At 46.4% G+C, this 14,859-nt stretch overlaps 11 non-coding genes across 11 annotated transcripts; all 11 read right to left on the bottom strand.

The window, feature by feature from the left end:
• Positions 1 to 674: 674 nt before the first annotated feature.
• TRNAW-CCA (transfer RNA tryptophan (anticodon CCA)) lies at positions 675 to 746 on the bottom strand. The gene has a single exon. It is a non-coding gene; the product is annotated as a tRNA-Trp (tRNA).
• A 313-nt stretch (positions 747 to 1,059) lies between these two features.
• Positions 1,060 to 1,133, bottom strand: TRNAN-GUU (transfer RNA asparagine (anticodon GUU)). The gene has a single exon. It is a non-coding gene; the product is annotated as a tRNA-Asn (tRNA).
• Positions 1,134 to 2,923: 1,790 nt separating this feature from the next.
• Positions 2,924 to 2,995, bottom strand: TRNAW-CCA (transfer RNA tryptophan (anticodon CCA)). The gene has a single exon. It is a non-coding gene; the product is annotated as a tRNA-Trp (tRNA).
• Positions 2,996 to 3,308: 313 nt separating this feature from the next.
• TRNAN-GUU (transfer RNA asparagine (anticodon GUU)) lies at positions 3,309 to 3,382 on the bottom strand. Its single transcript has one exon. It is a non-coding gene; the product is annotated as a tRNA-Asn (tRNA).
• A 1,790-nt stretch (positions 3,383 to 5,172) lies between these two features.
• On the bottom strand, positions 5,173 to 5,244 carry TRNAW-CCA (transfer RNA tryptophan (anticodon CCA)). Its single transcript has one exon. It is a non-coding gene; the product is annotated as a tRNA-Trp (tRNA).
• A 2,176-nt stretch (positions 5,245 to 7,420) lies between these two features.
• Positions 7,421 to 7,492, bottom strand: TRNAW-CCA (transfer RNA tryptophan (anticodon CCA)). The gene has a single exon. It is a non-coding gene; the product is annotated as a tRNA-Trp (tRNA).
• A 313-nt stretch (positions 7,493 to 7,805) lies between these two features.
• On the bottom strand, positions 7,806 to 7,879 carry TRNAN-GUU (transfer RNA asparagine (anticodon GUU)). Its single transcript has one exon. It is a non-coding gene; the product is annotated as a tRNA-Asn (tRNA).
• Positions 7,880 to 10,060: 2,181 nt separating this feature from the next.
• Positions 10,061 to 10,132, bottom strand: TRNAW-CCA (transfer RNA tryptophan (anticodon CCA)). The gene has a single exon. It is a non-coding gene; the product is annotated as a tRNA-Trp (tRNA).
• Positions 10,133 to 10,445: 313 nt separating this feature from the next.
• On the bottom strand, positions 10,446 to 10,519 carry TRNAN-GUU (transfer RNA asparagine (anticodon GUU)). Its single transcript has one exon. It is a non-coding gene; the product is annotated as a tRNA-Asn (tRNA).
• Positions 10,520 to 12,693: 2,174 nt separating this feature from the next.
• On the bottom strand, positions 12,694 to 12,767 carry TRNAN-GUU (transfer RNA asparagine (anticodon GUU)). The gene has a single exon. It is a non-coding gene; the product is annotated as a tRNA-Asn (tRNA).
• Positions 12,768 to 14,557: 1,790 nt separating this feature from the next.
• TRNAW-CCA (transfer RNA tryptophan (anticodon CCA)) lies at positions 14,558 to 14,629 on the bottom strand. The gene has a single exon. It is a non-coding gene; the product is annotated as a tRNA-Trp (tRNA).
• Between the last annotated feature and the right edge of the window lie 230 nt (positions 14,630 to 14,859).

The raw sequence follows: 14,859 nt of genomic DNA on the forward strand, positions 1-14,859 counted from the left end.
GAAATGGGGGAAGGTGCTGTGCAACCCTCTCGCTGACAATGTCTCTCTTGTCTATAATGTATCTATGAGAGAGAGAGAAATAGGCAATGCGAGAGTGAAAAAGTAAAATGGAAATGTGTCTACTGAGACCAGCATAAGGGGAAATCCTCACAATCCAGGACCGACAGTTGATTGGGAGGGCGCTTACAGTTTTCTGACACCAGACCGGTACCTGAACTCACAAACCCAAACTACAAAGTGATGGGCATTGCCACTAGACTGCCGACCCCCTTTCGGGGCCCAGCATATATCCTTTAGTCACACCTAGAGTTCCCAGGACAGTGCAGCATTCAGCGATTACACGAAAATATTGACAGCGCTAGGAGGCCATGCAAATGGCAGAGGTATGCTTTACAAAGCCCACGTAGCGTGCACAAAACAGCACATCAGTCAGGCCCACTTGAAGAGATGGTAAAGAGGAAATACTTCTGCTGCATCCAGTAAAACATAGAGATTGGCCTGCTTTAAAGCTTGACCATGTCTTTCATAGGTGTCTGTCAATATGATACTTCCCTGCTGCAAAGCTTACATTCGAAACGCCAGAACAACTAGGCCCAGAGCACAAAGATGCAGTCAGGTTGAAATAAAGAGATACTGAAGAGCAATTTTATATTTCAGAGTGGGAAAAGCAAATATGCCCCCGACGTGATTTGAACACGAAACCTTCTGATCTGGAGTCAGACGCGCTACCATTGCGCCACGAGGTCCTTGCGGCAGTCCACCTGGTGTGTCTGATGACAGAATAAAGGTAGGAGACGTACATGCACCTGCAGAGCCTCATTGCTTCTTTAAGTAGACTGGCTAGGATAGCTTCCTTCTGTGCATCAGTACACGCTGCAGCCAAACCCTTCCCATGAAGTCTTGATGTTTATGAATTGAATGGCAAGTTTTGAAAAACTAAAGCAAGCGAGAAGAATTGCTTGCAGTTTATTGGATTTTTTGGACGTCAGCAGACGAGACCTGCGAGAGGTAAACAGAAGTTCATAGTTGGTCACGCTGAATTTTTGAGCCAAAATGCATCGTCCCTGGGTGGGCTTGAACCACCATCCTTTCGGTTAACAGCCGAACGCGCTAACCGATTGCGCCACAGAGACTCATGCAGTGCTTACACTGGGGCCTGATTGGTGTGCTGTTTGCTTATGCTCCCCAGGCAACCTGAAAATATTTCTAAAATAGCTCTTTTTCCCACAGCAAATCAGGGTATCAAGCACTTCCCTACCTCCCCTAATCCACAAACACAGGGGATTTAGTAGAGGACAGAGCCCATCAACAGTGCACCAAATGTCCTCTGTGTAGGCATAACTTGCTATGAGGAGAAAGCCACAGTTGCGCACTTGTGTTAAAAGGGGACAGTAGGCTGAACCCAGAGAACACGGGAGAAATGACTCAGGTTTACTGAGTGGAACACTCTGCGTCTTTGTGCCAAAAACAGCAGTGTCTTTTCGGTTAACAGCCGAACGCGCTAACCAATTGTGCCACAGAGACTCACTGGCATGTGTGTTCTGCCTTTGGCCTGATTGCATTGCTATTTTTTTCTGATTGGCAGAAAACCTGAACTTTTTTCTGAAAAAGGCATGCCTCTCTTAGCACTGCAGTGCATTAGACTGCTCCCTTGCTTCCCTGAGTCCCCAAATACACAACCACCTTGGGCACAATAGAAGACACATTCCAGCAGATTTAGCAAGAGTGCACCAAGGTTTCTATATGTAGGTACCTTGCTGAGAAGCAAGACCTACAGTTGCATTCTTCTGTTAAAAGAGGGCAGCAGAGTGCACCAAGAGAACTTGGGGGAAGTAGCTTATGTTAACTACTTGCCATGATCTTTATAGATCCCTCTGTTTGACTGGGTGAATTCTAATTTCTGGGGTAGAGTAAGCAATTTTTGGATCTAGATGCTGTGCGCAACAGGAATGCTATATACTGCACTGTACTGCTACTGAAAAGTTACCAATTTTACAGGATGTTCAGGTAAGCTTTGTTTCAGAAAACAACTTGCTAGAGGCCCTAGGACAGATTACTGGGACAAAGGAAGAGGGTTTGGGGATTAGCACATCTCCTATGAAAGGTACAGTCACGCCCGAGCCAACTCTGAGTGCCTCCTCAAATTCTAAGAAATGCGAACTGGGGTCCTACGCCTTTTATTGCCAGTGGATCTTTGTGTTTCAGACAAATGTGCACGCCTCCCAGAGCCCCATGCAATGCACTTAGGGAAATGGGGGAAGGTGCTGTGCAACCCTCTCGCTGACAATGTCTCTCTTGTCTATAATGTATCTATGAGAGAGAGAGAAATAGGCAATGCGAGAGTGAAAAAGTAAAATGGAAATGTGTCTACTGAGACCAGTATAAGGGGAAATCCTCACAATCCAGGACCGACAGTTGATTGGGAGGGCGCTTACAGTTTTCTGACACCAGACCGGTACCTGAACTCACAAACCCAAACTACAAAGTGATGGGCATTGCCACTAGACTGCCGACCCCCTTTCGGGGCCCCAGCATATATCCTTTAGTCACACCTAGAGTTCCCAGGACAGTGCAGCATTCAGCGATTACACGAAAATATTGACAGCGCTAGGAGGCCATGCAAATGGCAGAGGTATGCTTTACAAAGCCCACGTAGCGTGCACAAAACAGCACATCAGTCAGGCCCACTTGAAGAGATGGTAAAGAGGAAATACTTCTGCTGCATCCAGTAAAACATAGAGATTGGCCTGCTTTAAAGGTTGACCATGTCCTTCATGGGTGTCTGTCAATATGATACTTCCCTGCTGCAAAGCTTACATTCGAAACGCCAGAACAACTAGGCCCAGATCACAAAGATGCAGTCAGGTTGAAATAACGAGATACTGAAGAGCAATTTTATATTTCAGAGTGGGAAAAGCAAATATGACCCCGACGTGACTTGAACACGAAACCTTCTGATCTGGAGTCAGACGCGCTACCATTGCGCCACGAGGTCCTAGTGGCAGTCCACCTGGTGTGTCTGATGACAGAATAAAGGTAGGAAACGTACATGGACCTGCAGAGCCTCATTGCTTCTTTAAGGAGACTGGCTAGGATAGCTTCCTTCTGTGCATCAGTACACGCTGCAGCCAAACCCTTCCCATGAAGTCTTGATGTTTATGAATTGAATGGCAAGTTTTGAAAAACTAAAGCAAGCGAGAAGAATTGCTTGCAGTTTATTGGATTTTTTGGACGTCAGCAGACGAGACCTGCGAGAGGTAAACAGAAGTCCATAGTTGGTCACGCTGAATTTTTGAGCCAAAATGCACCGTCCCTGGGTGGGCTTGAACCACCAACCTTTTGGTTAACAGCCGAACGCGCTAACCGATTGCGCCACAGAGACTCATACAGTTCTTACACAGGGGCCTGATTGGTGTGCTGTTTGCTTATGCTTCCCAGGCAACCTGAAAATATTTCTAAAATAGCTCTTTTTCCCACAGCAAATCAGGGTATCAAGCACTTCCCTACCTCCCCTAATCCACAAACACAGGGGATTTAGTAGAGGACAGAGCCCATCAACAGTGCACCAAATGTCCTCTGTATAGGCATAACTTGCTATGAGGAGAAAGCCACAGTTGCGCACTTGTGTTAAAAGGGGACAGTAGGCTGAACCCAGAGAACACGGGAGAAATGACTCAGGTTTACTGAGTGGAACACTCTGTGTCTCTGTGCCAAAAACAGCAGCGTCTTTTCGGTTAACAGCCGAACGCGCTAACCAATTGCGCCACAGAGACTCACTGGCATGTGTGTTCTGCCTTTGGCCTGATTGCATTGCTATTTTTTTCTGATTGGCAGAAAACCTGAACTTTTTTCTGAAAAAGGCATGCCTCTCTTAGCACTGCAGTGCATTAGACTGCTCCCTTGCTTCCCTGAGTCCCCAAATACACAACCACCTTGGGCACAATAGAAGACACATTCCAGCAGATTTAGCAAGAGTGCACCAAGGTTTCTATATGTAGTTACCTATCTGAGAAGCAAGACCTGCAGTTGCATTCTTCTGTTAAAAGAGGGCAGCAGAGTGCACCAAGAGAACTTGGGGGAAGTAGCTTATGTTAACTACTTGCCATGATCTTTATAGATCCCTCTGTTTGACTGGGTGAATTCTAATTTCTGGGGTAGAGTAAGCAATTTTTGGATCTAGATGCTGTGCGCAACAGGAATGCTATATACTGCACTGTACTGCTACTGAAAAGTTACCAATTTTACAGGATGTTCAGGTAAGCTTTGTTTCAGAAAACAACTTGCTAGAGGCACTAAGACAGATTACTGGGACAAAGGAAGAGGGTTTGGGGATTAGCACATCTCCTATGAAAGGTACAGTCACGCCCGAGACAACTCTGAGTGTCACCTCAAATTCTAAGAAATGCAAACTAGGGACCTACGCTTTTTATTGCCAGTGGATCTTTGTGTTTCAGACAAATGTGCACGCCTCCCAGAGCCCCTTGCAATGCACTTAGGGAAATGGGGGAAGGTGCTGTGAAGCCCTCTCGCTGACAACGTCTCTCTTGTCTATAATGTATCTATGAGAGAGAGAGAAATAGGCAATGCGAGAGTGAAAAAGTAAAATGGAAATGTGTCTTCTGAGACCAGTATAAGGGGAAACCCTCACAATCCAGGACCGACAGTTGATTGGGAGGGCGCTTACAGGTTTCCGACACCAGACCGGTACCTGAACTCACAAACCCAAACTGCAAAGTGATGCCCATTGCCACTAGACTGCCGACCCCCTTTCGGGGCCCCAACATATATCCTTTAGTCACACCTAGAGTTCCCAGGACAGTGCAGCATTCAGCGATTACACGAAAATATTGACAGCGCTAGGAGGCCATGCAAATGGCAGAGGTATGCTTTACAAAGCCCACGTAGCGTGCACAAAACAGCACATCAGTCAGGCCCACTTGAAGAGATGGTAAAGAGGAAATACTTCTGCTGCATCCAGTAAAACATAGAGATTGGCCTGCTTTAAAGGTTGACCATGTCCTTCATGGCTGTCTGTCAATATGATACTTCCCTGCTGCAAAGCTTACATTCGAAACGCCAGAACAACTAGGCCCAGAGCACAAAGATGCAGTCAGGTTGAAATAACGAGATACTGAAGAGCAATTTTGTATTTCAGAGTGGGAAAAGGAAGTATGACCCCGACGTGATTTGAACACACAACCTTCTGATCTGGAGTCAGACGCGCTACCATTGCGCCACGAGGTCCTTGTGGCAATCCACCTGGTGTGTCTGATGACAGAATAAAGGTAGGAGACGTACATGCACCTGCAGAGCCTCATTGCTTCTTTAGGTAGACTGGCTAGGATAGCTTCCTTCTGTGCATCAGTACACGCTGCAGCCAAACCCTTCCCATGAAGTCTTGATGTTTATGAATTGAATGGCAAGTTTTGAAAAACTAAAGCAAGCGAGAAGAATTGCTTACAGTTTATTGGATTTTTTGGACGTCAGCAGACGAGACCTGCGAGAGGTAAACAGAAGTTCATAGTTGGTCATGCTGAATTATTTAGCCAAAATGCATCGTCCCTGGGTGGGCTTGAACCACCAACCTTTCGGTTAACAGCCGAACGCGCTAACCTATTGCGCCACAGAGATTCATGCAGTGCTTACACTGGGGCCTGATTGGTGTGCTGTTTGCTTATGCTTCCCAGGCAACCTGAAAATATTTCTAAAATAGCTCTATTTCCCACAGCAAATCAGGGTATAAAGCACTTCCCTACCTCCCCTAATCCACAAACACAGGGGATTTAGAAGAGGACAGAGCCCATCAACAGTGCACCAAATGTCCTCTGTGTAGGCATAACTTGCTATGAGGAGAAAGCCACAGTTGCGCACTTGTGTTAAAAGGGGACAGTAGGCTGAACCCAGAGAACACGAGAGAAATGACTCAGGTTTACTGAGTGGAACACTCTGTGTCTTTGTGCCAAAAACAGCAGCGTCTTTTCAGTTAACAGCCGAACGCGCTAACCAATTGCGCCACAGAGACTCACTGGCATGTGTGTTCTGCCTTTGGCCTGATTGCATTGCTATTTTTTCTGATTGGCAGAAAACCTGAACTTTTTTCTGAAAAAGGCATGCCTCTCTTAGCACTGCAGTGCATTAGACTGCTCCCTTGCTTCCCTGAGTCCCCAAATACACAACCACCTTGGGCACAATAGAAGACACATTCCAGCAGATTTAGCAAGAGTGCACCAAGGTTTCTATATGTAGGTACCTTGCTGAGAAGCAAGACCTGCAGTTGCATTCTTCTGTTAAAAGAGGGCAGCAGAGTGCACCAAGAGAACTTGGGGGAAGTAGCTTATGTTAACTACTTGCCATGATCTTTATAGATCCCTCTGTTTGACTGGGTGAATTCTAATTTCTGGGGTAGAGTAAGCAATTTTTGGATCTAGATGCTGTGCGCAACAGGAATGCTATATACTGCACTGTACTGCTACTGAAAAGTTACCAATTTTACAGGATGTTCAGGTAAGCTTTGTTTCAGAAAACAACTTGCTAGAGGCCCTAGGACAGATTACTGGGACAAAGGAAGAGGGTTTGGGGATTAGCACATCTCCTATGAAAGGTACAGTCACGCCCGAGACAACTCTGAGTGCCTCCTCAAATTCTAAGAAATGCGAACTGGGGTCCTACGCCTTTTATTGCCAGTGGATCTTTGTGTTTCAGACAAATGTGCACGCCTCCCAGAGCCCCATGCAATGCACTTAGGGAAATGGGGGAAGGTGCTGTGCAACCCTCTCGCTGACAATGTCTCTCTTGTCTATAATGTATCTATGAGAGAGAGAGAAATAGGCAATGCGAGAGTGAAAAAGTCAAATGGAAATGTGTCTACTGAGACCAGTATAAGGGGAAATCCTCACAATCCAGGACTGACAGTTGATTGGGAGGGCGCTTACAGGTTTCCGACACCAGACCGGTACCTGAACTCACAAACCCAAACTGCAAAGTGATGCCCATTGCCACTAGACTGCCGACCCCCTTTCGGGGCCCCAGCATATATCCTTTAGTCACACCTAGAGTTCCCAGGACAGTGCAGCATTCAGCGATTACACGAAAATATTGACAGCGCTAGGAGGCCATGCAAATGGCAGAGGTATGCTTTACAAAGCCCACGTAGCGTGCACAAAACAGCACATCAGTCAGGCCCACTTGAAGAGATGGTAAAGAGGAAATACTTCTGCTGCATCCAGTAAAACATAGAGATTGGCCTGCTTTAAAGGTTGACCATGTCCTTCATGGGTGTCTGTCAATATGATACTTCCCTGCTGCAAAGCTTACATTCGAAACGCCAGAACAACTAGGCCCAGAGCACAAAGATGCAGTCAGGTTGAAATAACGAGATACTGAAGAGCAATTTTGTATTTCAGAGTGGGAAAAGGAAGTATGACCCCGACGTGATTTGAACACACAACCTTCTGATCTGGAGTCAGACGCGCTACCATTGCGGCACGAGGTCCTTGCGGCAATCCACCTGGTGTGTCTGATGACAGAATAAAGGTAGGAGACGTACATGCACCTGCAGAGCCTCATTGCTTCTTTAGGTAGACTGGCTAGGATAGCTTCCTTCTGTGCATCAGTACACGCTGCAGCCAAACCCTTCCCATGAAGTCTTGATGTTTATGAATTGAATGGCAAGTTTTGAAAAACTAAAGCAAGCGAGAAGAATTGCTTACAGTTTATTGGATTTTTTGGACGTCAGCAGACGAGACCTGCGAGAGGTAAACAGAAGTTCATAGTTGGTCATGCTGAATTTTTGAGCCAAAATGCATCGTCTCTGGGTGGGCTTGAACCACCAACCTTTCGGTTAACAGCCGAACGCGCTAACCGATTGCGCCACAGAGACTCATGCAGTGCTTACACTGGGGCCTGATTGGTGTGCTGTTTGCTTATGCTTCCCAGGCAACCTGAAAATATTTCTAAAATAGCTCTATTTCCCACAGCAAATCAGGGTATCAAGCACTTCCCTACCTCCCCTAATCCACAAACACAGGGGATTTAGTAGAGGACAGAGCCCATCAACAGTGCACCAAATGTCCTCTGTGTAGGCATAACTTGCTATGAGGAGAAAGCCACAGTTGCGCACTTGTGTTAAAAGGGGACAGTAGGCTGAACCCAGAGAACACGGGAGAAATGACTCAGGTTTACTGAGTGGAACACTCTGTGTCTTTGTGCCAAAAACAGCAGCGTCTTTTCGGTTAACAGCCGAACGCGCTAACCGATTGCGCCACAGAGACTCATGCAGTGCTTACACTGGGGCCTGATTGGTGTGCTGTTTGCTTATGCTTCCCAGGCAACCTGAAAATATTTCTAAAATAGCTCTATTTCCCACAGCAAATCAGGGTATCAAGCACTTCCCTACCTCCCGTAATCCACAAACACAGGGGATTTAGTAGAGGACAGAGCCCATCAACAGTGCACCAAATGTCCTCTGTGTAGGCATAACTTGCTATGAGGAGAAAGCCACAGTTGCACACTTGTGTTAAAAGGGGACAGTAGGCTGAACCCAGAGAACACGGGAGAAATGACTCAGGTTTACTGAGTGGAACACTCTGTGTCTTTGTGCCCAAAACAGCAGCGTCTTTTCGGTTAACAGCCGAACGCGCTAACCAATTGCGCCACAGAGACTCATTGGCATGTGTGTTCTGCCTTTGGCCTGATTGCATTGCTATTTTTTTCTGATTGGCAGAAAACCTGAACTTTTTTCTGAAAAAGGCATGCCTCTCTTAGCACTGCAGTGCATTAGACTGCTCCCTTGCTTCCCTGAGTCCCCAAATACACAACCACCTTGGGCACAATAGAAGACACATTCCAGCAGATTTAGCAAGAGTGCACCAAGGATTCTATATGTAGGTACCTTGCTGAGAAGCAAGACCTGCAGTTGCATTCTTCTGTTAAAAGAGGGCAGCAGAGTGCACCAAGAGAACTTGGGGGAAGTAGCTTATGTTAACTACTTGCCATGATCTTTATAGATCCCTCTGTTTGACTGGGTGAATTCTAATTTCTGGGGTAGAGTAAGCAATTTTTGGATCTAGATGCTGTGCGCCACAGGAATGCTATATACTGCACTGTACTGCTACTGAAAAGTTACCAATTTTACAGGATGTTCAGGTAAGCTTTGTTTCAGAAAACAACTTGCTAGAGGCACTAAGACAGATTACTGGGACAAAGGAAGAGGGTTTGGGGATTAGCACATCTCCTATGAAAGGTACAGTCACGCCCGAGACAACTCTGAGTGCCTCCTCAAATTCTAAGAAATGCGAACTGGGGTCCTACGCCTTTTATTGCCAGTGGATCTTTGTGTTTCAGACAAATGTGCACGCCTCCCAGAGCCCCATGCAATGCACTTAGGGAAATGGGGGAAGGTGCTGTGCAACCCTCTCGCTGACAATGTCTCTCTTGTCTATAATGTATCTATGAGAGAGAGAGAAATAGGCAATGCGAGAGTGAAAAAGTAACATGGAAATGTGTCTACTGAGACCAGTATAAGGGGAAATCCTCACAATCCAGGACCGACAGTTGATTGGGAGGGCGCTTACAGGTTTCCGACACCAGACCGGTACCTGAACTCACAAACCCAAACTGCAAAGTGATGCCCATTGCCACTAGACTGCCGACCCCCTTTCGGGGCCCCAGCATATATCCTTTAGTCACACCTAGAGTTCCCAGGACAGTGCAGCATTCAGCGATTACACGAAAATATTGACAGCGCTAGGAGGCCATGCAAATGGCAGAGGTATGCTTTACAAAGCCCACGTAGCGTGCACAAAACAGCACATCAGTCAGGCCCACTTGAAGAGATGGTAAAGAGGAAATACTTCTGCTGCATCCAGTAAAACATAGAGATTGGCCTGCTTTAAAGGTTGACCATGTACTTCATGGGTGTCTGTCAATATGATACTACCCTGCTGCAAAGCTTACATTCGAAACGCCAGAACAACTAGGCCCAGAGCACAAAGATGCAGTCAGGTTGAAATAACGAGATACTGAAGAGCAATTTTGTATTTCAGAGTGGGAAAAGGAAGTATGACCCCGACGTGATTTGAACACGCAACCTTCTGATCTGGAGTCAGACGCGCTACCATTGCGCCACGAGGTCCTTGTGGCAGTCCACCTGGTGTGTCTGATGACAGAATAAAGGTAGGAGACGTACATGCACCTGCAGAGCCTCATTGCTTCTTTAGGTAGACTGGCTAGGATAGCTTCCTTCTGTGCATCAGTACACGCTGCAGCCAAACCCTTCCCATGAAGTCTTGATGTTTATGAATTGAATGGCAAGTTTTGAAAAACTAAAGCAAGCGAGAAGAATTGCTTGCAGTTTATTGGATTTTTTGGACGTCAGCAGACGAGACCTGCGAGAGGTAAACAGAAGTCCATAGTTGGTCACGCTGAATTTTTGAGCCAAAATGCACGGTCCCTGGGTGGGCTTGAACCACCAACCTTTCGGTTAACAGCCGAACGCGCTAACCGATTGCGCCACAGAGACTCATGCAGTTCTTACACAGGGGCTTGATTGGTGTGCTGTTTGCTTATGCTTCCCAGGCAACCTGAAAATATTTCTAAAATAGCTCTTTTTCCCACAGCAAATCAGGGTATCAAGCACTTCCCTACCTCCCGTAATCCACAAACACAGGGGATTTAGTAGAGGACAGAGCCCATCAACAGTGCACCAAATGTCCTCTGTATAGGCATAACTTGCTATGAGGAGAAAGCCACAGTTGCGCACTTGTGTTAAAAGGGGACAGTAGGCTGAACCCAGAGAACACGGGAGAAATGACTCAGGTTTACTGAGTGGAACACTCTGTGTCTTTGTGCCAAAAACAGCAGCGTCTTTTCGGTTAACAGCCGAACGCGCTAACCAATTGCGCCACAGAGACTCACTGGCATGTGTGTTCTGCCTTTGGCCTGATTGCATTGCTATTTTTTTCTGATTGGCAGAAAACCTGAACTTTTTTCTGAAAAAGGCATGCCTCTCTTAGCACTGCAGTGCATTAGACTGCTCCCTTGCATCCCTGAGTCCCCAAATACACAACCACCTTGGGCACAATAGAAGACACATTCCAGCAGATTTAGCAAGAGTGCACCAAGGTTTCTATATGTAGTTACCTTGCTGAGAAGCAAGACCTGCAGTTGCATTCTTCTGTTAAAAGAGGGCAGCAGAGTGCACCAAGAGAACTTGGGGGAAGTAGCTTATGTTAACTACTTGCCATGATCTTTATAGATCCCTCTGTTTGACTGGGTGAATTCTAATTTCTGGGGTAGAGTAAGCAATTTTTGGATCTAGATGCTGTGCGCAACAGGAATGCTATATACTGCACTGTACTGCTACTGAAAAGTTACCAATTTTACAGGATGTTCAGGTAAGCTTTGTTTCAGAAAACAACTTGCTAGAGGCCCTAGGACAGATTACTGGGACAAAGGAAGAGGGTTTGGGGATTAGCACATCTCCTATGAAAGGTACAGTCACGCCCGAGACAACTCTGAGTGCCTCCTCAAATTCTAAGAAATGCGAACTGGGGTCCTACGCCTTTTATTGCCAGTGGATCTTTGTGTTTCAGACAAATGTGCACGCCTCCAGAGCCCCATGCAATGCACTTAGGGAAATGGGGGAAGGTGCTGTGCAACCCTCTCGCTGACAATGTCTCTCTTGTCTATAATGTATCTATGAGAGAGAGAGAAATAGGCAATGCGAGAGTGAAAAAGTAAAATGGAAATGTGTCTACTGAGACCAGTATAAGGGGAAATCCTCACAATCCAGGACCGACAGTTGATTTGGAGGGCGCTTACAGGTTTCCGACACCAGACCGGTACCTGAACTCACAAACCCAAACTGCAAAGTGATGCCCATTGCCACTAGACTGCCGACCCCCTTTCGGGGCCCCAACATATATCCTTTAGTCACACCTAGAGTTCCCAGGACAGTGCAGCATTCAGCGATTACACGAAAATATTGACAGCGCTAGGAGGCCATGCAAATGGCAGAGGTATGCTTTACAAAGCCCACGTAGCGTGCACAAAACAGCACATCAGTCAGGCCCACTTGAAGAGATGGTAAAGAGGAAATACTTCTGCTGCATCCAGTAAAACATAGAGATTGGCCTGCTTTAAAGGTTGACCATGTCCTTCATGGGTGTCTGTCAATATGATACTTCCCTGCTGCAAAGCTTACATTCGAAACGCCAGAACAACTAGGCCCAGAGCACAAAGATGCAGTCAGGTTGAAATAACGAGATACTGAAGAGCAATTTTGTATTTCAGAGTGGGAAAAGGAAGTATGACCCCGAGGTGATTTGAACACACAACCTTCTGATCTGGAGTCAGACGCGCTACCATTGCCCCACGAGGTCCTTGTGGCAGTCCACCTAGTGTGTCTGATGAAAGAATAAAGGTAGGAGACGTACATGCACCTGCAGAGCCTCATTGCTTCTTTAGGTAGACTGGCTAGGATAGCTTCCTTCTGTGCATCAGTACACGCTGCAGCCAAACCCTTCCCATGAAGTCTTGATGTTTATGAATTGAATGGCAAGTTTTGAAAAACTAAAGCAAGCGAGAAGAATTGCTTACAGTTTATTGGATTTTTTGGACGTCAGCAGACGAGACCTGCGAGAGGTAAACAGAAATCCATAGTTGGTCACGCTGAATTTTTGAGCCAAAATGCACCGTCCCTGGGTGGGCTTGAACCACCAACCTTTCGGTTAACAGCCGAATGCGCTAACCGATTGCGCCACAGAGACTCATGCAGTTCTTACACAGGGGCTTGATTGGTGTGCTGTTTGCTTATGCTTCCCAGGCAACCTGAAAATATTTCTAAAATAGCTCTTTTTCCCACAGCAAATCAGGGTATCAAGCACTTCCCTACCTCCCCTAATCCACAAACACAGGGGATTTAGTAGAGGACAGAGCCCATCAACAGTGCACCAAATGTCCTCTGTATAGGCATAACTTGCTATGAGGAGAAAGCCACAGTTGCGCACTTGTGTTAAAAGGGGACAGTAGGCTGAACCCAGAGAACACGGGAGAAATGACTCAGGTTTACTGAGTGGAACACTCTGTGTCTTTGTGCCAAAAACAGCAGCGTCTTTTCGGTTAACAGCCGAACGCGCTAACCAATTGCGCCACAGAGACTCACTGGCATGTGTGTTCTGCCTTTGGCCTGATTGCATTGCTATTTTTTTCTGATTGGCAGAAAACCTGAACTTTTTTCTGAAAAAGGCATGCCTCTCTTAGCACTGCAGTGCATTAGACTGCTCCCTTGCTTCCCTGAGTCCCCAAATACACAACCACCTTGGGCACAATAGAAGACACATTCCAGCAGATTTAGCAAAAGTGCACCAAGGTTTCTATATGTAGGTACCTTGCTGAGAAGCAAGACCTGCAGTTGCATTCTTCTGTTAAAAGAGGGCAGCAGAGTGCACCAAGAGAACTTGGGGGAAGTAGCTTATGTTAACTACTTGCCATGATCTTTATAGATCCCTCTGTTTGACTGGGTGAATTCTAATTTCTGGGGTAGAGTAAGCAATTTTTGGATCTAGATGCTGTGCGCAACAGGAATGCTATATACTGCACTGTACTGCTACTGAAAAGTTACCAATTTTACAGGATGTTCAGGTAAGCTTTGTTTCAGAAAACAACTTGCTAGAGGCCCTAGGACAGATTACTGGGACAAAGGAAGAGGGTTTGGGGATTAGCACATCTCCTATGAAAGGTACAGTCACGCCCGAGACAACTCTGAGTGCCTCCTCAAATTCTAAGAAATGCGAACTGGGGTCCTACGCCTTTTATTGCCAGTGGATCTTTGTGTTTCAGACAAATGTGCACGCCTCCCAGAGCCCCATGCAATGCACTTAGGGAAAGGGGGGAAGGTGCTGTGAAGCCCTCTCGCTGACAATGTCTCTCTTGTCTATAATGTAACTATGAGAGAGAGAGAAATAGGCAATGCGAGAGTGAAAAAGTAAAATGGAAATGTGTCTACTGAGACCAGTATAAGGGGAAATTCTCACAATCCAGGACTGACAGTTGATTGGGAGGGCGCTTACAGGTTTCCGACACCAGACCGGTACCTGAACTCACAAACCCAAACTGCAAAGTGATGCCCATTGCCACTAGACTGCCGACCCCCTTTCGGGGCCCCAACATATATCCTTTAGTCACACCTAGAGTTCCCAGGACAGTGCAGCATTCAGCGATTACACGAAAATTTTGACAGCGCTAGGAGGCCATGCAAATGGCAGAGGTATGTTTTACAAAGCCCACGTAGCGTGCACAAAACAGCACATCAGTCAGGCCCACTTTAAGAGATGGTAAAGAGGAAATACTTCTGCTGCATCCAGTAAAACATAGAGATTGGCCTGCTTTAAAGGTTGACCATGTCCTTCATGGGTGTCTGTCAATATGATACTTCCCTGCTGCAAAGCTTACATTCGAAACGCCAGAACAACTAGGCCCAGAGCACAAAGATGCAGTCAGGTTGAAATAACGAGATACTGAAGAGCAATTTTGTATTTCAGAGTGGGAAAGGGAAGTATGACCCCGACGTGATTTGAACACACAACCTTCTGATCTGGAGTCAGACGCGCTACCATTGCGCCACGAGGTCCTTGTGGCAGTCCACCTGGTGTGTCTGATGACAGAATAAAGGTAGGAGACGTACATGCACCTGCAGAGCCTCATTGCTTCTTTAGGTAGACTGGCTAGGATAGCTTCCTTCTGTGCATCAGTACACGCTGCAGCCACCATGAAGTCTTGATGTTTATGAATTGAATGGCAAGTTTTGAAAAACTAAAGCAAGCGAGAAGAATTGCTTGCAGTTTATTGGATTTTTTGGAC

This window comes from Ambystoma mexicanum, chromosome 11, assembly GCF_040938575.1.
Source record: "Ambystoma mexicanum isolate Mex_15411 chromosome 11, UKY_AmexF1_1, whole genome shotgun sequence".
NCBI classification, from domain to species: domain Eukaryota; kingdom Metazoa; phylum Chordata; class Amphibia; order Caudata; family Ambystomatidae; genus Ambystoma; species Ambystoma mexicanum.